The sequence below is a fragment of the Halichoerus grypus genome, chromosome X, assembly GCF_964656455.1.
Source record: "Halichoerus grypus chromosome X, mHalGry1.hap1.1, whole genome shotgun sequence".
Lineage (NCBI taxonomy): Eukaryota > Metazoa > Chordata > Mammalia > Carnivora > Phocidae > Halichoerus > Halichoerus grypus.
The window spans coordinates 31143608-31166486 of record NC_135727.1 but is presented as its reverse complement, the minus strand read 5'-3'; the positions used below and the strand labels follow the sequence as shown (position 1 = coordinate 31166486).

Here is a 22879-nt window from a genome sequence, read left to right as displayed (position 1 = left end):
TCTTCTAATACACAGGTTTTTGGCCAGGGACTGACCTCATGCATCTACTGTGAAGCTTCTGGGTTTCATGATAGCAATTTTACCTGCTATTTAGATGGGGTTTTTTCTCTTTTAGATTTGTGGTTACATTATGGTAGAGGTTATGAGGAATCTGATCTCCAGAGAAGGGTTGGTGCCTCTTTAATTTGATACAAGCTATTTTGGGTGGGCGAGTTTTCCAGCATTTGAAGAATGTCAATGAATAAGTTTGTGTTCACCTTACCCACACTTTTTTTTTTTTTAAAGATTTTATTTATTTATTTGACAGAGACACAGCGAGAGAGGGAACACAAGCAGGGGCAGAGGGAGAGGGAGAAGCAGACTCCCCGCTGAGCAGAGAGCCCGATGCGGGGCTCGATCCCAGGACCCTGGGATCATGACCTGAGCCAAAGGCAGACGCTTAATGACTGAGCCAGACAGGCGCCCCTAGCCACACTCTTTTTAATGGTAGGGACCTGCCCTGTTTAATACAGCAACCACTAGCTCCATGTGGCTTTTACAACTCAAATAGAAATTAAATGAGTAAATCAAATTACAAATTCAGTGCCTCAGAAGTAGTGGCCACATTTCAAGTTCTCAGTAGTCATGGGTGGCGAGGGGCTACCCTCCTGGAGAGAGCGGGTATCGAATGTTTCCATTATCACAGATGGTCCTATTGGACAGCAGTGGTCTCGTCTCTGAGCCAATCTCCTCTTGGGTTTCACCTTCCCAGACGGGAGAGTCTCCTGCTTTTAGCAGCAGCTACATTCGTCCTAGCCCGCAATACCCCCTGACCTCCCACCCCTGATCGGGTCACCTGTCTTCTGTCAGTGTGCTAGTCTCCTGTTGTTGCTGGCCTACATGCCTTGGTTCATGCCCCCCTCCTCCATCTTCAGAGCCAGTGCAGAATATCTTCAGATCTCTCTCACACTCTCTGACCTCTGCTTCCAGAGTCACACTGCCTTCTCGGATTCTCACCCTCCTGCCTCTCTCTTATATGAACTCTGGCATTTGATCAGACCCACCTGGATAATCCAGGACCATCTCCCCATCTCAGTATCCTTAATGTAATCACACCTGCAAAGTCCCTTTTACTATGTAAGGTAACCTATTCACCGTTCCCGAGGATTAGGACATTGGACATTTTTGGGGGGGGCGGTCATGATTTTCAGCCTACCATAATGGGCAGTGGTCTCCAGTGGCATCTTGTTTTCCTTGAGGACCAGGGCTGCACAAAGTATGCCACACACTGATGTCCTGAGGTTTTACACAAAGGGAGGAGAGTGTTTTAAAATCTTATTTTCTGCCACCGTCCCATCTGGAAATACCAAATTTTGGTGGTTCTGACTCCTCAAAATACGATCCTGTGAATATAGTAGCATCGGAGTATCTTAGAGGCAAGACAGGTCCACAGCTAACTCCATGTCCTGTCGGAGTGTTTGCCCCACTCTAACACAGACTCTATTTTAGGGCTGCTCTCTACCAGCCTCTCTCCTCTCTGTCTCTGTCTCCGTCTGTCTCCCTGTCTCCCTCTGTCTCTCTCTTTCGTGCGTGCGCGCGCGCACACACACACACACACACACACCAAAAAAACACAACAACCTGGGAGCTTGCTATATTAACCAAGGCAAAGCCACCTGAGCTTCTTTTCCCAGAAAAGGGAGGCAGATGAAAGCCTGAGTCATTGCTAGGAACAGCAACAGCAGAAACCAGTGCAAAATTGGTCTTCTATTTTCAGTCCGGACAAGACGACATAGACTCATTTCTCCTTGCTCCTCCCCACTAAGTATAACTATAAATCCTAGAAATAATTCGAGAGGCAACCGAAGAAGAATTCCAAAAGGCGTAAAGAGGAAGGCAGAATGGTTAGGGACCGCGGGACTTAGCAGCAGCTACATTCGTCCTAGCCCTAGTATCCTAGTAGCAAGGCACCTTATGACTTCCTGCCCAACAGAAGAAGCTGAACCAGGCCCAGCATTTCCTAGCCCCCAGCCTAGCAACAGGAGGTGGCTCAGGTAGGCAGCTTCTTCCTCGGGTTTGAAAGGGAGTCCTGCTGACAACACCAGTGGGCCTGGCAACTCCAGCAAAGGGAATCTAGCAGGGAGCCCCTCTGACACTCAGCAGCCGGGGCTGCTGGCCAGTCTGGCACCAGGCCAGACTCCTTTCCCTTACCACAAGATACGGTGCAGCCGGGCCATCATCAAGGGCAAATCCGACCACAGCAAGTACTCTGGCCCAGGAAGCCTGTTTGGGCCCGTGGTCCTGAGAGTGCCCTCTCCCTATGAGAGATACCAGGATGCTATACAGCATGCGCAAGGGAGGTTCCACCAGAGCAAGCAAAACCAGGGAAGATTGGTTGTTTCCACAGACTCCAGACTCACTTCTTCCACCTCTAGGCCTCAGGCAACCCAGCCTGATGGAGCACCTTCAGCTCCCTTAGGCGGCACCAGCGCGGACCAGTGGGGGCCCCCGTCAGCACGTTAACAAGCAGACCAAAATAGCATGGCAGAGGCTCTGAGAAATAAATTGTCATTGAAATCACAGCCTACAAAAGTAGGCCAGGACCTGTGTGCTAAACCTAGAGTGACCGCCCGCTAAAATAAAAGATTTAAATAGTCTTCTGATATAATAGCCAAAATACAATGAAAAATCACCTCCCATACTAAGAACTAGAAAATCACCGCTTGAATAAGGAAAGACAGTCAACTGACATCAATAGCGAGATGAATCAAAATATAGAATTATCTGACAAGGATTTTAAAGCAGCCATCACAAAAATGCTTCAATAAACAATTGCAAAGTCTCTTGAAACAAATGGAAAAAATGGAAAATCTCAGCAGAGAGAGACAAGTTATAAAAAAGAACTAAATGGGGAAATTATAAAACTGAAAAAATATAATAACAGAAAGTAAAAAAAAAAACTTGCTGGGCCCATAGTATAGTGAGATGACAGAGGATAGAATCAGTGAACTTGAGGACATATCTATAGCATATACTCAGTCTGAACAACAGAGAGAAAATAGACTGGTAAAATAATAGAGCCTCAGAGACCTGTGGGAAATAACAAGAGATCCAACATTTATATCATCAGGGTCCCAGATGGGTATTAGAACCAGACAAAGATAGTACAAAAAAAAAAAAAAAAGCAAACTACAGACCAGTATCCCTCATGAACATGGACACAAAAGTCCTCAACAAAATATTAGCAAAATGGGGGCACCTGGCTGGCTCAGTCCGTTAAGTGTCTGCCTTCGGCTCAGGTCATGATCTCGGGGTCCTGGGATCGAGCCCCACATCGGGCTCCCTGCTCAGTAGGGAGTCTGCTTCTAGGGAGAAGATATCCAGTTTCTTGACATCCTCACCAGCATTTGGTGTTGTCACTATTTTTTATTTTAGTCATTCTGATATATGTGTAGTAATATCTCATGGTGGTTTTGATTTGCATTTTCCTGATGGCTAGTGATGCTGGACATCTTTTCATGTGTTATTTGCCATTTGTATATCCTCTTTAGTGAAATGTTTGTTCATATCTTTTGCCCATTTTCTTTTTTTTTAAAGATTTAGTTATTTTAGAGAGAGCACGGTGGAAGGAGGCACAGAGGGAGAGGGAGAGAATCCTCAAGCAGACTCCCCACTGAGCGCAGAGCCGACATTGGGCTCAATCCCAGGTCATGAGATCATGATCTGGGCCAAAACCAAGAGTCAGATGCTCAACTGACTGAGCCACCCAGGCGCCCTCTGCCCGTTTTCTAATTGGATTGAGTTTCGAAAACTCTTTATATATTCTAGATGCAAATCCTTGGTCAGATATGCAGTTTGCAAATATTTTTTCTAGTCTATAGCTTGATCTTTCATAGAGCAAAACTTTTAATTTTGACAAAGTTCAATTATATTTTTTCCTTTTATGGATCATGCTTATGGTGTTAAGCCTAAGAACTCTTTGCTGAGCCCTAGATCATGATTTTCTCCTGTGTTTTTTTTTTTTTCTACAAGTTTTATAGCTTTACACTTTAAGTCTGTGATCCATTGTTTGTATAAGGTGTGATGTTTGGTCAAAGTTCTTTTTTTGTTTTTTGGGGTTTTTTGTCTATGGATGTCAATTGCTCCTGCATTATTTGTTGAAAAGGCTTATCCTTCCTTCACTGAATTGCTTTTACCTTTGTCAAAATTCAATTGAACAAATTTGGGTTTATTTCTGGGTGCTCTATTCTGTTCCACTGATCTACGTGTCTACCCTCCACTATTACTGCACTGTCTTGATCACTGTAGCTATATAGTAAGCCTTTACATTGGAAAGAGTAATGTCCCCCCAGTTCATTCTTTTTATGTATGTATGTATGTATGTATTTGAGAGAGAGAGAGAGAGAGAGAGAGCACAAGAAGGGGGAGGGGCAGAGGGACAAGCAGACTCCCTGCTGAGCGGGGAGCCTGATGGGGACTCGATCCCAGGACCCTGAGATCCTGACCTGAGCTGAAGTCAGATGCTTAACTGACTGAGCCACCCAGGTGCCCCTACATGTGTTCTTCAACAAATTAATAGTTAAATAATATGTGGTACATCATTCTATGCCATGGAATACTACTCAGCAATAAAAAGAAATGGGGTATGGTTCACACAATAATTTGAATAAATCTCCTGGGAGTTTTACTGAGTGAGAAAAACCCATCTTAAAAGGTTACATACTGTATGATTATTTATATAATACTCTTGAAATGACAAAAAGTATAGGGATGGGGACATGGATGGTGGGTGCCAGGGGTTAGGGAATGGGGCAGATAGGAGGTGGGTGTGGCTGCAAATAGTAGCAGGAAGGATCCTTGTGGTGATAGTACATTTCTGTACTTCATTGGTGGATCCATGAACTTACACATGATAAACTTGCATAGAACTAAATACATAGGCACAAACAAATGATTACAAGTAACACTGGGGAAATCTGCACAAGATCGATGGGTTGTAGCGATGTCTATATCTTGGTTGTGGCATTATCCTACAGTTTTATAAGACGCTACCACTAAGGGAAACTGGGTAAAGGATACACAGGAGCTCACTGTGATTATTTCTTACAATTGCATGTGAATTTACAACGATCTCAAAATAAAAGGTTTAATTTTAAAAAAAGAAGATAACAACAAAAAATTAGGGTCTTGAATGTGTTTGCAGAAGCTGGATTAAGGAATCTGGCTCATTGTGTAGGCATTAAACTCATTGGCCATCTGGCTACCAGACTGGCTAGTTATACAAAAGCAGTGACTCCCCACACCTGGGTATGCAGCACCTTAGGGGGCCTCTAATAATCCAAAGAGGTATTGTTCACCTTCTGGAAATTCTCAGTAACCAAATTTAATTGAAAATCACTTTCGTGAAAAAGCAAGCATTTGCTATATAAATCTTCATAGCAGAGGGCGGCACTAGGAAACCAAAATATGGGATCTCAGCCTGTTTCCACTCTAGCCCTTCCAAAATCAGAATCACTGGCCTGATCACTGTGGAGCCAACCTATGAGGCCTAAATGGGCCTTTAAGTTAACTCCGTATAGTGAGAAGCCACCCCCAACCCTTGTCGATCAGTCAGCTGGCTCTGACCACAGGAGAAACTATGAGGGGGAATGAGAGGCTGTAGATGATTGGCTACAAAGCCCATTTCATGGCTAGCCGCCAACTCAAACACGTGCTTTACCTTCTCCTTAGATTCAACAACTTCCTTAGGAGGAGCTCAGAGGGTTATCATCATCTTTTCCCCAACAGCCTTTTCATGCCTGTTCTTCAGACCTGGAGCATCTTGAGCTTATCACTTGACTTTTTTTTAGAGGGTAAACATGATTTTGCAGAGGACTAACCAATGGGGAAAGTAATTATCCCTTAATTTAGTTTTAAATTAATATATAGGAAGGTTGACTTATTGGTATGTACAGTTCTACGAATTTTAACACAGGTATAGATTCATGGAATCACCACTACAATCAGGATACAGAACAGTTCCTTCATCCCCCCAAAGCTCCCTAGTGCTAGCCCTTTGTTGTAATATACCCCCACCCCAAAACCCTGGCAACCACTGATGTGTTCTCCATTGCTATAGTTTTATTGTTTTGAGAATGTCATATACATGGAAACATGCAGTAGGTAACTTTGAAACTGGCTCTTTCTCTCAGCAAATGTCTTCGAGATTCATCACGCTGTTGCATCTGTCAACGTTCATTTAAGCACATTTTTTAATTTAAGAATTGCTCCTCGATTTTATTCAGATTAGTTCTCTGAGCAGGCTTTGTAATAGTGTAGTAACAGTATAATTTTTGTGCAATTAAATCACCTTTGGTCAAATGACTTACAGTGATTAGCATGTTTCTCTTATCCAGTTTTTAATCTGTTTCTTCTGGTGAAGAAAAGTAGAGAGGCAAGAAGTAGATAGTAATTTCTAAACCAGCATTACATCTCTAAATTCTAAAACCGGAAAGCAGCATCTCTGAGTGTCTCAACTATTCTTTTTTTTTTTAAAGATTTATTTATTTATTTTAGAGAGAGAGAGCACAAGCAGGAGGGGCAGAGGGAGAGGGAGAGAGAGAATCTCAAGCAGACTCTGCGCTGAGTGCAGAGCCCAATGTGGGGCTCGATCCCACAACCCTGAGATGGTGACCGCAGCCGAAATCAAGAGTCAGACGCTTAACTGACTACACCACCCAGGTGCCCCTGTCTGAACTAGTCTTGAATTACTTCTCTCACCACTTGGGGGAACCTACCAGAACAGCAGTGGCTAGCAGACTTCTAGACATACATATGGTTCTTGCTCAGGAGCCCCTGTGTGATTCTCGAGCCGATCCCGTACAAAGGAATGAGTACAACGGTCTCAGGAGTTCTTAAACAGCCCTCCTGAGTACCCCAAAATGTCTACCATTAGAATCACTGATCTAGGTTAACAAATTCCAGAAGACCTCTCTAAAAAAAAAAAATGCAAACATGTCACTTATGGGGATATCTCATTCTGAAGTTGGGTCCTGAGAGATTAGAACAAAACCATTTGATCTGAGGTATAGGACAGGTCTGGAGTGGTGCCCAGTGCTAAGGAATAGGAACCCCAGCTTAAATTAGAGGTAGGACAGAGAACAAATGACCCTGCATGTCCAAGTGGCAGCAGGAGATGCTGGGACCCAAGGATGTGGGCTAGAAAGTGGGGAAATGTTCCAAGGGGGAACTTGGGGCATGCTGAGAACAAATGTTGCTTATTTCACAAATATACCTGGATCATGCCTTCATAGGCATTCACTCTTGAGTCGGAAAGCTGGATGCCTCGTTTGCTTCTGTCTCATCTATCTACTACCATGTAAACACCAAGAGCTTTGAAATCCAATTTTTTTTTTTAAGTGTTTGAATCCAGTGTACTTAGCCAAAGCTAAGGAGAAGGGCACCTTCGGATCTCAGGAGAACTTTATTCTTTATTTAGTTTCTCCTTCTCCCCACAGGTAGGCCATTCTTGAAGTCCTACTTATAAAAGGAACTCAACTGCCAAGTATTAGAGACTTGAGGTGGAGGATGAAATGAGGAGAGATTCAGTCTCAGGTGGCCAGATTGATCCAGGAGCTGAGGGCAACAGGACAGTCCAGAAAGTGAGCTCCCCTTCTGCCCAGGGTTTACCAGAGCTTTGGTCTTTTTCACCAAGTTTATGTTCACAGCCTGCCCCCGACACAGCCACATAGAACTAATGAAGTGAGAGTGTGTATGTCCAATAACGCAGCTCATTTCCGTCAATTAGCCAATGCCCAGCAATGAGTCCCTTGGCAGACTGTGCTTGAATTCATCCATTTTCAGTTTGATGGCTCATAACACAGACAGCTGCTTATTTTATGCATTTTATAGAGGTGGCCCTTTTAGTGCATCAAAAGGATATTTAAACCAACAGAAGAATAATCAAAGGCACCATTTATCACCTCGCTCTTACCAGATGCAAACTGTATAACGGCAGTGGTCCTTGGGTAAGGCGCGGAAAGCAAGCCCACACCGGAAAGCTGGGAAGGCAGCTGAGGCCCGGCCACCAACAGGCAAGAACTGCGTCTTCAGAGCCAGCACAGGCGGGAGCCTTGCGGGGTGAGGCACGGACATTTCCAGCTAGAGGCAGCCACCTCCCCTTCCATTTTCGTTCACCTCGTCTTCCATCTTCGCTTGCTCACGCTCTTCCCCCTGCCCCGGGCGACTGCACGCTAATTCACTCATCCAGGCTTGGGGCCTACCTCTACCTGCCCCGGTATAAGCAATAGGACGGCAGGGTGTCCGTCCCCCCATACCCTGCTCAGGGGACCCACCCGGCCTCACCGCCCGAAGCAGGAGCTGGGAGCCTGGACCGGTGCTCCGAGCGGGGGTGGGGGGTGGGGGGCCCTGTGGCATTCAGTACTGAGGTGTGGGGACTCGGCCTGTGGCTACACGGGGCTTGCTGGTAGACCACAGGACAGGGCCAGAGTGAGGCCCCAGGCGTTGCCCACTGCTTTTGCCTCTAGCCCTGCCCACCCCTCCCCCGGGCACCAAGGGAAGCTGGTTGGTCCCCAGAGCATGAGGGGGTAGAGATGACAGAATAATCCCATCTTCGAGCCTGCAAAAGAACTGAAAGCCTGTGGCTTACTCATAGATCAGTCGTACCAGCTTTTTGTGGAAAGGACAGCACGATCTTTATTCACAATCCCACTCTTACCAAAGTATTTTTAGACTTCAGAATAGGAGTGAGGAGCCTAGGCGTGTGAACACTGGTAAATTGTTCCTAGCTGGAGGTATGGAAGAAGGTGGGCAGGGCATACTGTCCTGAGTCTAATCCACCCCCCGCCCCAGTGAAGCTTTGAAGATGTGGTAAGAACAGTTGGTTGCTTGAGAACAATAGTGAAACCCCCTTTCTTTTACATAGATTAGAACATTCTTAATGCTTATGACGACTGCGAGGGATGTTATGAAGAGAGGAAAATATTCAGTCTCCTCCGAAGTTAGCAGGGTTGGGGAGTCAGTCTCCATTTGACCAGACAAAGAGGTGGTTTGGGTTTTCCCACTTCTGCACCATTGACTCGGTCTCAAGGAAACCCGGGCTCACCATTGTCCAGCCGAGTGCGGACATCAACAGCAAGAGGTCAAGCACATTTTCCCTTTGACTCCTACTTTCTTCTATTTACCATACTTTGTGATTGTCCCGGTTCTTTGGAGTTTTTCCTTTTTTTTTTTTCCCCCAAAGATTTTATTTATTTATTTGAGAGAGAGAGCACTAGAGAACGAGAGCAAGCACGAATGGGGGGCAGAGGGAGAGGGAGAAACAGGATCCCTGTGGGACTCGATCCCAGGACCCTGGAATCATGACCTGAGCCAAAGGCAGACCCTTAACCGCTTAACCGAGGGAGCCACCCAGGCGCCCTGGAGTTTTTCCTTTTATCAGGAGCTTGAAAAAAATGTGGCCAGCTTCCACCCATTTGTATTAGTGTAAGAGAGTATTGCTACCACCACAAGAAAAGCATAGATAAACCAGAGGTCAAAGAATAACAGTGTTCCAACTGGAGGAGCCATAGAAGCAACTTACCCCAGCCCCTTCATGCTTACATAGGGGGAAACAGACACCCACAGGGAGAAGGTAGCCGATCTCATGGTTCCCACTCTTGTCCTCTTTCTAGAATATATGACTTCATCATTACATATTTTCTTTCCTGATTTTGATTTGTAAAGGTTATTAGTTGGCATTTCTGGGGCCTATAGCCAATTGGGTGTTAAGGGCTTGGGTCCAGAGCCATACACTGTAGAAAAAGCTAGACCCATATTGAACATTCACCCTGAATGATCAGATCTGGAATCGGCAACTCGCTCGCACTGTTAAGGGTTGGCATTGCCCTGTGTTCTGTCCTTGGTCCTCTTTTTTTGTATTAAGAGCAGGTCTATGGTCGGGGTTGGTCTCTATGGCAAAATAAGGCAAATTCTGAGTCGAAAAGCTGTAACTGCAGTTCTTAGGATTTTCTGCTGATCTCCGAGGACAGACAGCATGTCCTCTCTCCTGTTCAACACCAACCTTTTCACCCGCCCATCTCTTGACAATTCTTCTTCTTTTTTTTTTTTTTTAATTTATTTGACACAGAGAGAGAGAGACAGCGAGAGAGGGAACACAAGCGGGGGGAGTAGGAGAGGGAGAAGCAGGCTTCCCGCTGAGCAGGGAGCCCGATGTGGGACTCGATCCTAGGACCCTGAGATCATGACCTGAGCCGAAGGCGGATGCTTAACCAACTGAGCCACCCAGGCGCCCCGACAATTCTTGACTCTTCCTTTATACTCTGCTACATTCGAACCCATCACAAAACCTCAGTTTTGTTTTAATAAAAACAAAAATCTTTTTACCCGATGTCCCCCTTATCCGCCAAGCCTCCTGAAAGAATAGTCTGTACGTGACGTCCCACTTCCTTTCTTTTCGTTCACCCCCATGCCAAACCTTTTAGTCTGTGTTGTAAGTAATCTTGCTCCACAGCATTCAACATCCTTCAACCACTGACCCGCTGGAAACTCTCTTCATGGCTTTTCTTCTCCTGTTCTCCCACTCCTGTATTCCTCAAGGATCTTATTTGATAGTAGTTATATTTTGGGTTAATGCCTGGCTTAAGTCTCCTTTATGGCAATACTTCCCCAGCCATAGTGTCTCAGGAAGGGATGGTGAAGCCTCGGGCCTGGCCACTGGGGCTGGGGATGGATATTTAGGCAGAGGGGGATGCCTAGGAGTATAGCGAGATGGAGGGAGGTGACCGTTAGGGAAGAGGGCTGAGAAGTTGCATAGATTCAGAGGCTGAAGCTATGATTCTGGCCGCGTGAGAGTGGGCGAGGGACCTGAAGACACTATTGGGCAGGGAAGGGGGTGGGGAAATCAAGTCGATGCTCCCAGAGAAGCAAGGAAGAGATCACGAGCCAGAGGAGAGGTGTGGAGTAGCAGAGGAGGGAGAGAGGGAAAGCTTTGTGGGAGGGATCAGTGGGGCGAGGGGAGTGATGAGAGGGAGCCCAGGAGAAGGCACCCAGACAACTTTCTAGATCCTGGGAGCTGCTGTTGTGCTTACTGCAGTAAATGTCTGTCTGATTCTCCCAGATCTTTGTAATAACCCTTTTTAGTACCTTGCTTTAGTGGTTAATATTGTTTCTTGCAACCTTTACCCTAAGATACCTCTTCTCCCACCAACTTCTCCAACTCTCCCTGAGTGATCTCATCTGCTTTTTCTTTTTTTCAGTTTATTTATTTTAGTAATCTCTACAACCAATGTGGGGCTCGAACTCACGACCCTGAGATCAAGAGTCGCATGCTCCTCCGACTGAGCCAGCCAGGTGCCCCTCATCCACTTCTTTCTACAGTTCAAAATGTTTTTATTTCTATAATATAAAACATGCATATAGCTAAAAAAGAAATTTAAGAGTCCCAAAGGCTTATAATGAGAAGCAAAACTCCCTATGCCTACCCCTTTCCTTCTTCAGAAACAATCACTCCTTGAAGCGTTCCTTGTGGTGTTTACCTCAGTCATTCAAAAGAATATGATTATTGGGGTGCCTGGGTGGCTCAATCGGTTAAGCGTCTACCTTGGGCTCAGGTCATGATCCCGGGGTCCTGGGATCGAGCCCCGCATTGGGCTGTCTGCTCAGCGGGGAGCCTGCTTCTCCCTCTCTCTCTCTCAAGTAAATAAGTAAAATCTTTTTTTAAAAAAAGAACATGATTATTATCTTGCTATTTCTTTTTTTTTCCATTATTGTGGTAAAACATACTTAGCACAAAATTGACCATTTTAACCATTGGTGAGTGTAGTATTCAGTGGCGCTAAGGACATTCACACTGTCGTGCAAAAATCGTCACCATCCATCTCCAGGATTTTTTCATCATTGCAAACTGAAATTCTGTACCTGTTAAGTAACCTCCCATTCTCTTCCCTGCAGGTCCCTGGCAATGACTATTCTAGTTGCTGCCACTGGCAATTTGACTGTTCTAGGAAAGTCATATAAATGCCATCCTACAGTATTTATCCTTTGGGGTGTGGCTTATTTCACTTAGCATAATGTCTTCAAGGATCATCCGTGTTGTGACATATGTAAGACTTTTGTTCCTTTTTAAGGGTGAATAATATTCTATTTTATACACACACACTCATGCACGCACACGTACACACACCGTATTTTGTTCTTCTATTCGTTCAGTGATGGACATTTGAGTTTTTTCCACCTTTTGGCCATTAGGAACGTGCTCCTATGAACACAAGTGTATAAATACCTGCTTGAGTCCCTGCTTTCACCTCTTTTGCGTATATACCCAGAAATGGAATTGCTGGATCATTTGGCAATTCTACAGTTTGCTTTTTTGAGGAAACACAATGCTGTTTTCCACCTTCTGTTTTCTTGACCAACACTTTTTAACCATCATCTACTGACTTTGTATTACGGTAAGTGAGGGATCATCCAGTCTTAAAGTATTCTCTAGTCCCTGTGTGCTGATGGCTTCCCATCCATATTTCAAGCCCAGACTTTCCCCTGAGCTTCAGCCTTTAATATCCAAATGCTTGCTGGACGTCTCCGTGTAGATGTTAAACTCAGTGTATCCCAAAATGCTTGTCCCTGCCCCACCCCCAAACTTTCTCTTCCTCTGGCTTTTCTACTGTCCCCTACCTCAGTGAGTGTCACCAGTGCCTACCCAGTCACTCAAACAAGAAATCTAGAAGTTGTCACAGACTGCTCCTGGACCTTACCACCCAATGGATCACCAAGACTTTCTGATTTTACCTCTTAAGTAGCTCTTGACTCCATTTTCTTTTCACTGACCGGCACTGCTCTCATTCAGACCTTCTTGTTCGTCATCTCTTGACTGAGCCACTTGCAGTAGCCTCTGTATTTGCCCTCCTGCAAATCGAGCTAAGCTTGTTTAGCCTCTGACATCGTCACTGATTTCTCAGTGACTATCAGTAGCTTCCACTGACTAGAGATAGCTGTGGGTTGTCATCCTCACCCCACCCCGCACAATCTCCCTACCAGGTGGTCTGTTCTAGTGAAAACAGGGCTTCGACCCAGTTCTGCCAAGCACACACTTAGTAGTGGTTAGACTCAGTCCCACAACCTGTCCTCATAAGACCATGAAGCCCCATGCAGGAAAGGTTCACTGAAGCACATTCAGCAGTTCTCCAGTAGTTGCACTTTAGCTAAACTTGTGGTTAGATCGGGCGATGGAATCTTCCATTAGGTGTCAGGACGCAGGACCTATGGCTTCCTAGACTTAGAATGCCACTCTGGGCTCATCAGTTTCTTTGGCCCCATTCACGCGAGGGCAGACGACAGTATGGATCCATAAATCTAGAATACCATTTATTTCACCAGTGAAAGTTTATTTCCAACATCCCTTATATTAATGAGCAAACCCTCTCGTGCAGATTTAGGTAGATTGACTGAAGCTTTCCAGCGCTGCCTCTAGAGTGTGTATTCATAATTAGTCTTTCAGATGCAAACTAAGCACCGCTGGCGTGTGCTCCTCATTAGGGTACTTAGATACTAGCTGTCCCTAGGACGTATGTATATGTACGTGTACATGCATAGGTGTGTGTGTATTGCACACTGTGCTGAGTACTTTTTTTTTAGAGAGAGAGTGCATGTGCACGAACAGCAGGGGAGGGGCAGAGGGAGGAAAGAGAGAGAACCTTAAGCAGGCTCCACGCCCAGTGTGGAGCCCCATACGGGGCTTGATCTCATGAGCCTGAGATCATGACCTGAGCCGAAACCAAGAGTCAGAGGCTTAACCGACTGTGCCACCCAGGTGCCCCTGTGCTGAGTATTTTTCAAGTAAGTTTTAGACCATATAACAAATCTATCCTCCTATGTACATCTATTCATATTGTGCCCCTGCATAAAACCCTTTATCTCCATGGTTCCCCGGTCCATGTGAAATAAAGTCCAGACTCCTTCAGGTGACATACAAGACCTTTCCAGAACCTCCCCCCACCTCTCTCCTTTTTGCACTTTATGCTCCAGTCTAGAATTACCAAGCTGCGTGTAAGTTAACCTCCACCCACGATGCTGGTTTGGCCTCATGCTCTCCCCCTGCCTGGCCCACTTTTGCCACTTTCCTTCACCTGGCTGACTCTTACTCATCCTTTGTGACTCAAACCAGGCATCAGCTCTTTCAAGAAGCCTTTCCTGTAATCCCATTCAGAGTTAAGCTTATTTATCTTAACACATGTATAGCGTTTATTATGTGCCAGGAACTATTCTAAGCACTTTTAATCCTCATTATGGCTCTGTGAGTTAGATTCTATTATTATTCCTCTTTTCAGATGAGGAGACTGAGGCACATAGAGGTTTAACTTGTCAAAGTTCACCCAACCGGTAAGGGGCAAAGCCAGACCGCAAACCCACACTTTCAGGCTCCAGTCTGTTCTCTTAGAAATCCATACGCCGTGCTGCTTCCCGAGGGCCCTTTCTCTATACTCCTACAGCACCTTAAGCATACCTCTGTCTTAGCATTGAGCATAATGGTTTGAAACGGTCTCTTTGTGTACCTGCCTGCGGCTTCACCATGAGGGCCGTAAAGCTTAATGGTCTCTGAGGCCGTGTGGGATCATGGTTAGATCACGCAGTTTGGGATTAGATATACCTGGGACTAAGTCCCACCTCTGCTGTGTACTACCTGTGTGACCTTACACAAATTAGGTAACCTTTCTATACGCCCTTTTCTGCATTGGTAAAGTGGGGCAAAGAATACCCCACAGGGTGATGGAAAGAATGAAACGAGATGATATATCTAGAGCACCCAGCAGAGGGTCTCTCATAGTAAACAAAACAAAACAAAACAAAACAAAACCCTCTTGGTAATGCTTGACTATTACAACTAGTTGTTATTTTTATCTCTGCGTCTCTAGCAACTAGCAACTGGGAAGGAAATAGACACTGGAGGACTATTTGTTGAACTGAACGAGTATGGAAATCTTTAGACTGACCTCAATATCTAAAGGACATTTTAGTAGACATGACTTCAGAAATGGTCCCCTGTCGCTAAGCAGGAGGTGCCACCTCACTTTGCTAGGACACCCAGAAGAGTTTTACCTCCTAAGGGTAGCTAGCCCTGTAACTCTTCAGTCAATATAACTAACAAGCATATGGTGCTGGTCCTTGCCACCATTCGTTTTAGTGTAGCTAAAGTTCACACGGGAGAGCTCATCACTTCCAAGTGGGTCTTGTCATCCTAAACCATTTCCTCATCCTTCAAAATGAAAGAGAACCCCATTTTGTTTCCTTTTCTTAGAACAAGGGCTTCAGAACTCCCCAGGGCCCTTTATTCTCTTGGGTTGCTGGCCTTTTCAGTTCTGGAATTCCCGTGCACATTTCCATCCCAGCATGCCAGGGCTTTGATCCCTTCTGCTGTAAATTTCACTTGTCAACTGGATGAAAAATACAGTTATCGGACATGCCCAGGTCAGCTTTGGATAGTGTGGTTGTGATCGAAAGTGTCCCAGGTATCAGTGAAATGCCCATCTTCTTGCACCCAAGAGCAGCAGAAGATGCTGCTTGAAAAGCTGGAATAGACATATATGTCACATTCAGAGAATAACACAACCCCCAAGAAACACTAGGGTTAGGGTTAAGAAGCTCCTCAGGCAGAATTTCTTGGTTTACTTGGGGCTAAGGAGAAACCGCATTTGGGTTCATCTGGCCGATCTTTCCATAATATCTGAGCCTACTTCCCTTCATAAAGGAAGACAGCCTCGGGACCACTGATTCTCTCTTCCACGAGGATCTTGCAGAGCCTCTGAGCCGACCTAGTTACCATCAGTGATTACTTCAGAATTTTAGATGGAGAGACAAACTTAAGAAGTTGAACTGAATTTGTATTAATCCTGGTCATAGCCTAGAATAATCTGGCAGTTTGATTAAACCTCTGATAGTTTGGTATGTTTTCATTTTTCTCTTTTTTTGCCCTAAAATCTGGTGTATAGAACTACTACTATTACTACTATTACAACACACACACACACACACACACACACACACACACACACACATCCAACTAGTTGAGGGTTCAGGATTCTCAGGTGCTAAAGGATTTTAATGCAAGGAGATAATTACTGTAGTGTGGGTTTAGTCAGGAGGGGCTGCCTGGAGATGGTGTCCAGCCAGGATGGGTAGACTTCAGATGGTAAGGGCTTCCAGAGTTGAGGAAGAGGGTTGGACATGAGTCAGAGCACACAGTGCATCTAAGAAACTAGAGGTGAGGCTTGTGGTCTTAGGCTCAGCGCAAAGCCTGGGATTCCTCTCCCTTTTTCTGTCCAGATGGTTAGAAACATGGAGGGTCCAGAAACACAGAGGTTGGAAATATTCACCTCTCGGAAAGTGCACTGGGCCAGGAGTGAGGAGATAGGATTTCTGATCCTAGTTCTACCACTGATTTGTCCCATAATGGTGGGCAGGTCATGTAAACCTCTCTCAGACCATTTCTTTGTCAGGTAAGATAGAGATAGATATATGATCAGACTACTACTAGTGGGAGGCTTAGGTGAAAGCTTGTAAGTATCCATCAGATGTCAGTTACTAAGAGACTATTAATAAATAAAATGTAGATACTGTGGGAAGAGAGACCATCTTGTCAGTTTGCATCTTATTGGATATTAAATACCAGCCACTCAGGGATGCCAAGAAATGGGTGTCAGTTACTGAGAAGAGAAAGGAGTGTTTTTAACAAATGAAGAAATCAAAGTTCAGAGAGTTTAAACCACTCCCCAGTTGTTGAGCAGGGACTGGGCCAAGGCCAATGTGAACTGTGTCGCTGCTTTGCTCCAAGAACGTGTATCTCTGTGTCTTTGGAAGGCCCTTTAAGAGTGACCCTGTTGGTGAGAATTGTAGGGATAGTGGAAAGCTACCAAGGGCAATATTTTGGAGGTTGGCAGCTGATCTCAGATACAAGTAGTTTAATCTTTTTGTGTGCCTTAATCCATGCTGATCTGTGGGTGAATTGCTAGCCCCTTCACCTACCAGTAGGTACTACCTATAATCTTTTTTTTTTTTTACTTCTACTGACACACAATCTAATAAAAATAATTTTTTTTTACTTTACTGACACACAATCTAATAAAAATAAATTTATTTTGTACTGTTTTGTACAAGCTTATAAATTTTGATTCCAATATCTGCGAGCTCTATGTCATTCCTTTCGAGCCTAACTTGCTAGAGGGAACTGAGAGTTGCTCACATCAAAACGGGAGGTTAACGTCCCTTTAAAGTAGGAAATATTGCTGTAGGGAAGTGTCAGGAGAGAGAAAGCCAGTGAAAGGAAAGTGAGCATGGCAGAAATCCACATTCTGGCGGGATCACTGAGGAGAGGGGGGAACTGAGGATTTCAGGCTTATATAAGAGGCCATGTCAGCGGGTGCAGAGAGAGAGAGAGATCGAGAGAGAGAATGGAACGCCCGCCAGAGCCTGGTAACTGTGTCAGAACCCTGCTGGTACCTGTGTTTGGTCCTCAGAGCCCCTCCAGCCCTCTTCCTAGTCCCTTTGTCAGCCACCACCCGTCTCAGCTACTTGGCTAAGAGGGAGAGAAAGATAAAGAACCATTCAAATTGCCCTTCAAGACATCGTCACTTCTCTTCCAAAACGTCTCTCCACTTGGATCCTGCCGTCACCCCACTAACACTGGTACAGACAGCTCTTCCTTCCGTTCTCTTTGGCCTCTTTAGCCAACACTCAGCAGGATCATCACAAGAGGTTGCTGGTAACCTTTCTAAAAACATATTTGATCAGTGTCTTCACTGATGGTATTTCAAAGTGTAAAGGTAGACATTGAAAACTTGATAGTGATCTGAAAAGGAATTTAAGTAAATCTTACGACTTTGTCGTAGAGGTTCCAGGCTTCCTCTTGTAATGGAAGGTTTTATGTCTTTATTTATTTTAAAGATTTATTTTTTTATTTGAGAGAGAGAGAGAGAGAGAGAGCACGAGCAGGGGGCGGGGGAAGGGAGAGGGAGAGGGAGAAGCAGACTCCCCCTGAGCAGGGAGCCCGATGCAGGACTTGATCCCAGGACCCCGGGATCATGACCTGAGCTGAAGGCAGACACTTAAAACGACTGAACCACTCAGCTGCCCCAGATAGAACGTTGTTTTATTTTTTAAGATTTTATTTATTTGAGAGAGAGAGAGAGCATGAGAGAGAGAAAGCATGAGAGGGGGGAGGGTCCGAGGGGGAAGCAGGCTCCCTGCTCAGCGGGACTCGATCCTGGGACTCCAGGATCATGACCTGAGCCGAAGGCAGATGCTTAACCGACTGAGCCACGCAGGAACCCCAGATGGAAGGTTATAAGGCAACTGCTTTCTCGTGCACCTGTGTGGCTCAGTTGGTTAAGCGACCAACTCTTGATTTCAGCTCCAGTCCGGTGTTGGGCTTCCCACTCAACAGGGAGTCTCCTTGCCCTCTCCCTCTGCCCTTCCCTCCTCCCTCCCCCACTCGTGCTTGCTCTCTCTCTCTAAAAAATAAAATAAAAAATAAAGCAACTAACCCAGAAAAATTCTACTTCCTTCACCTCCTTGAATCTAACCCCTACATCTGAGAGAATTCGGGGTATCGTTTGTGTTAACACTGGTGTCTGAGGGCCAGTCCCTTTTACACCTTGGTCGGATGAAGTTGTTGGTGGAAGTTCACATTTGTATGTTAACACGTGACTTGAATCAGAGTCTGAAGATGGCCCATTGTTAATAACTTGGCGTATGAAAAAACAAAATGCTTTTATTCTCATGAGAGAGGCACTAGAATTCAACCTCATCCCCCACCCCATGAATGTGTATTTTGCATAAAACCAGACAGATTTTCTTAACAACATTAATAATGTGCTATTATAACATAATTGCAATATTATACCAGAAGCATTATCCATGTTAAGTACTCTCCAATTTAGAATGAGTGAATAAATTCTCTAAAACTTTTAAGAGAAGAATATCCATTTTCTTCAGCTAAATAATCCATAAGTTCAAAAGGTAAAAGGAATAGTTCTTACACAAAATGTGGCATGTATGTGGGAGTAGAATTTTGATAGGAATTTGTGAGCTTGGGGCGCCTGGCTGGCTCCGCCGGTGGAGCATGTGACTCTTGATCTTGGGGTGGTAAGTTTGAGCCCCACAGTGGGTGTCGAGAGTACTTAAAAATAAAATCTTAAAAAAAAAGAATTTGTGAGCTCCCTGCTAGTGGATTTAAAAACCTTGGCAATCTCCTGGCAACTAGGGATACTATGCCCCCTTCCCCTGTGGGGCCAAGACATAGTATCTGCAGAATTATATACCCATTAAGGTAACACTCGTTCTGTCATTTTTGGTGTATGGCACCCAAGGTCACCCTGGATGCTGACATCCAACCAATAGATGGGAAGAGATAAAGAGTGGAGAAGGCAGGTGAGCTCCTGAGATTGGCCGGAATGTGGCACACGCCCCTTTCACCAACATTCCACTGGTGAGGACTTGTGAGGTGATCACTTCGTGATCTAACCATGATCCCACACGGCCTCAGAGACCATTAAGCTTCACGGCCCTCATGGTGAAGCCGCAGGCAGGTACACAAAGAGACCGTTTCAAACCATTATGCTCAATGCTAAGACAGAGGTATGCTTAAGGTGCTGTAGGAATATAGAGAAAGGGCCCTCGGGAAGCAGCATGGTGTATGGATTTCTAAGAGAACAGACTGGAGCCTGACAGTGTGGGTTTGCGGTCTGGCTTTGCCCCTTACCGGCTACGCGAACTTTCACCCTAGAAACACCAGCGCCTTCCTATAGCACCAGCTCAATTTGCTTGGCGGTTTTCCATCACTTGGAAAAATGAGCTTCCTCATGCCCCACTCAGAGACAACACCACCGGTCTGTGCCTCCTTCTCGAAAGTCTGAGCCCTAGCACCCAGGGACCCTCCTCCAAGCTCCGAGATCCCAGCACCAGCTAGCAGGCACTTCCTTCTCAGAAGCCTGAATTTCAGCTCCACGGGGGCCCTCCCCCAAGTTTTAGTAATTATGTATTCTTCTCTTACCCCCCACGCCCCCCAGTCTAGGAGTGCTAGCTGCTTCCTGAAGTTTTTACCTGTGGGACACCTTATAGCAGCACTGTGTAATAGAAATATAATGTGAATCACACACTGATCTTTAATCTTCTAGTAGCTACGTTAAAAAAGTAAAAAGAAATGGTGAGATTAATTTCAATAGTATATTGTGTTTAACCCAATATATCTGATCTGCTGCATTTCAACATATAATCACTATAAAAATTATTAGATATTTTTATATGAAGTCTTTGAGATCAGGTGTGTATTTTATACTTACAGCATATTTCAATTTGGATGATAAATTTTCACCAGAAATACTTGATCTGTATTTAGATTTCATAAAATTTACACTTGAAGATGTAGATTTACATTTTTCAAGTTGTTCCCAATATACTGAAAAGTTTGCCAATAACTGAATTGAGTATCAATGTGTAACTTTTTTAAAAAAAGATTTTATTTATTAATTTGACAGAGAGAGAGAGAGAGAGCACAAGCAGGGGGAGTGGCAGAGGGAGAAGCAGGCTTCCCGCTCAGCAGGGAGCCCCATGTGGGGCTTGATCCCAGGACCCTGGGTTCATAACCTGAGCCGAAGGCAGATGCTTAACCCACTGAGCCACCCAGGTGTCCCAATTTGTAACTTTTTATCTTGAAATAATTATGCATTCACAAGAAATTGAAAAAATACTACAGAGAGGTTCCATGTACCTACCACCCAGCTGCCCCTCATTGGTGACATCTTTCATAACTGTAACTTTCACAACCAAAATCAGAAAATTAATTGGCATGATACAGTGAACTACACTACAGATCTTAGTCTGATTTCATCAGTTTTACATATACTTATTTTTTTTAAGATTTGTTTATTTTAAGAGAGAGAGCAAGAGAGCCGGGGAGGGACAGGGGGAAAGGGAGAGAGAGAATTCCAAACAGACTCTGCGCTGAGCGTGGAGCTGATGTGGGGCTCGATCTCACGACCCTGAGGTCACGACCCGAGCCGAAACTAGGAGTCAGATGCTCAACTGACTGAACCACCCAGGCACCCCTACATGCACTTATATTTTGTATGCCTTTGTGATTGTATGGCACTTTATCACTTGTGTAGATTTTTATAACTACTACCACCACAATCAAGAGACCAAACTGTCCCATCACTCCAATGGGAGCTCCTCAGGCTGCCCCTTTGCAGTTATCTCCTCCCTCCCTTACACCTAACCCCTGGTAACCTAGTAGGTGTTCTTCATCTTTACAACTTATCACATTTTGAAATTGGCTTTTTTCACTCAGCATAGTACCCTTAATATCCATCTAAGTTGTTTGGTGTATCAATGGTTTGTTCCTTTTTATTGCTGAGTAGTATTCCATGGTATGAATGTACCACAGTGTGTTTAACTCTTCACCTATTGAAGGACATTTGGTATGTTTTCAATTTTTGGCTATACAAATAAAAGCTGCCATGAACATTTGAGTACAGTTTTTTGTGGGGGCATACATTTTGATTTCGGTGGGATAAATGCCCAGGAGTGTGATTGCTGGGTCATATGATAACTCTGTGTGTAATTGCCAGAATGATTTTAAGAGTGGCTGTACCATTTTGCATTCTTACCAACAATGAATGAGAGACCCAGTTTATTGGCATCTTCATCAGCATTTGGTGTGATCAGTGTTCTTTATTTTAACCATTCAAATTGGTATGTAGTACCATCTCACTGTGGTTCCAGTTTGCATTTGCCTAATGGCTAGTGATGTTGAACATTTCTTCATGCATTTATTTGCCATCTGTATATCATTCTCGGTGAAGTATCTGTTCAAGTCTTTCCCATTTAAAAATTGGGTGGTTGGTTTCTTACAGTTGAGTTTTGAGAATTCTTGATATATTCTGGATACAAATCCTTTGTAAGAGGTGTAATTTGCAAATATGTTCTCCCGGTCTGCAGCTTATTTTTTTATCCTCTTAACAGGGTCTTTCACAGAGCAAAAGTTTTTCATTTTGATGAAGTTCAGTCTATCCATTTTTTTCTTTTATGTATCGCTTTTGGTGTCATGCCTAAGAACTCTTTACTTAATCATGAATATTTTCTCCTACATCTTCTTCTGAAATGCTATAATTTTACATTTAAATCTATGATCTTATTTGAGTTAATTTTTATGTAAGGGATGAGGTTGAGATCTAGGTTTATTCTATTTTTGCCTATGAAGATCTCATTTTCCCAGCACCACTGATTGAAAAAAAAAGAACCTATTTTTGGGGTCCCGTGACCATGCAGGTTCAGTGGTTCACTGGATGGACTCAGCAGACCAGTCGTAGGCTTTACTCACAGCGAAGCTTTTTTTACAGGAAAAGATACAGACCAAAAACAATAGGAAAAATATGCATGGGATAGAGTTCAGAGAGGTCCGGCACAGACTTCCCCATCTGAAGCCACACAGAACGTGCTTTCTCTCTAGCAGTCAACTGCAGGGACATGTGCAGAATAACTCTGCCCAAGGAAGGCCGTGCAAGTCTCGGGATCTGAGGCTTTTATGTGCAGGAAAACAGCTCTTTCAGGGCAATCTGGTGACATAGGCCACAGAAGCAGACGCGTGACCGGCAGTTTATCTGAGTCTTTTTTTTTTTTTTTTTTAAGATTTTATTTTTTTATTTATTTTTAGAAGATTTTATTTATTTATTTTTTAAAGATTTTATTTATTTTAAAGAGAGAGAGAGCACAAGAACATGAGCTGGGGTGGGGGGAGAGGGGGAGGGAGAGGGAAAAGTAGGTTCCCTGCTGAGCAGGGAGCCCAATGCGAGACACGATCCCAGGACCCTTAACCCACTGAGCCACCCAGGCACCCAGTTTATCTGAGTCT

The 22879-nt window shown here is 44.5% G+C and overlaps 1 long non-coding RNA gene across 4 annotated transcripts in view; it reads left to right on the top strand.

The window, feature by feature from the left end:
• LOC118555500 (uncharacterized) overlaps positions 1 to 22879 on the top strand; it is an 85121-nt gene that overhangs the window by 35745 nt on the left and 26497 nt on the right. The window lies entirely within an intron of this gene.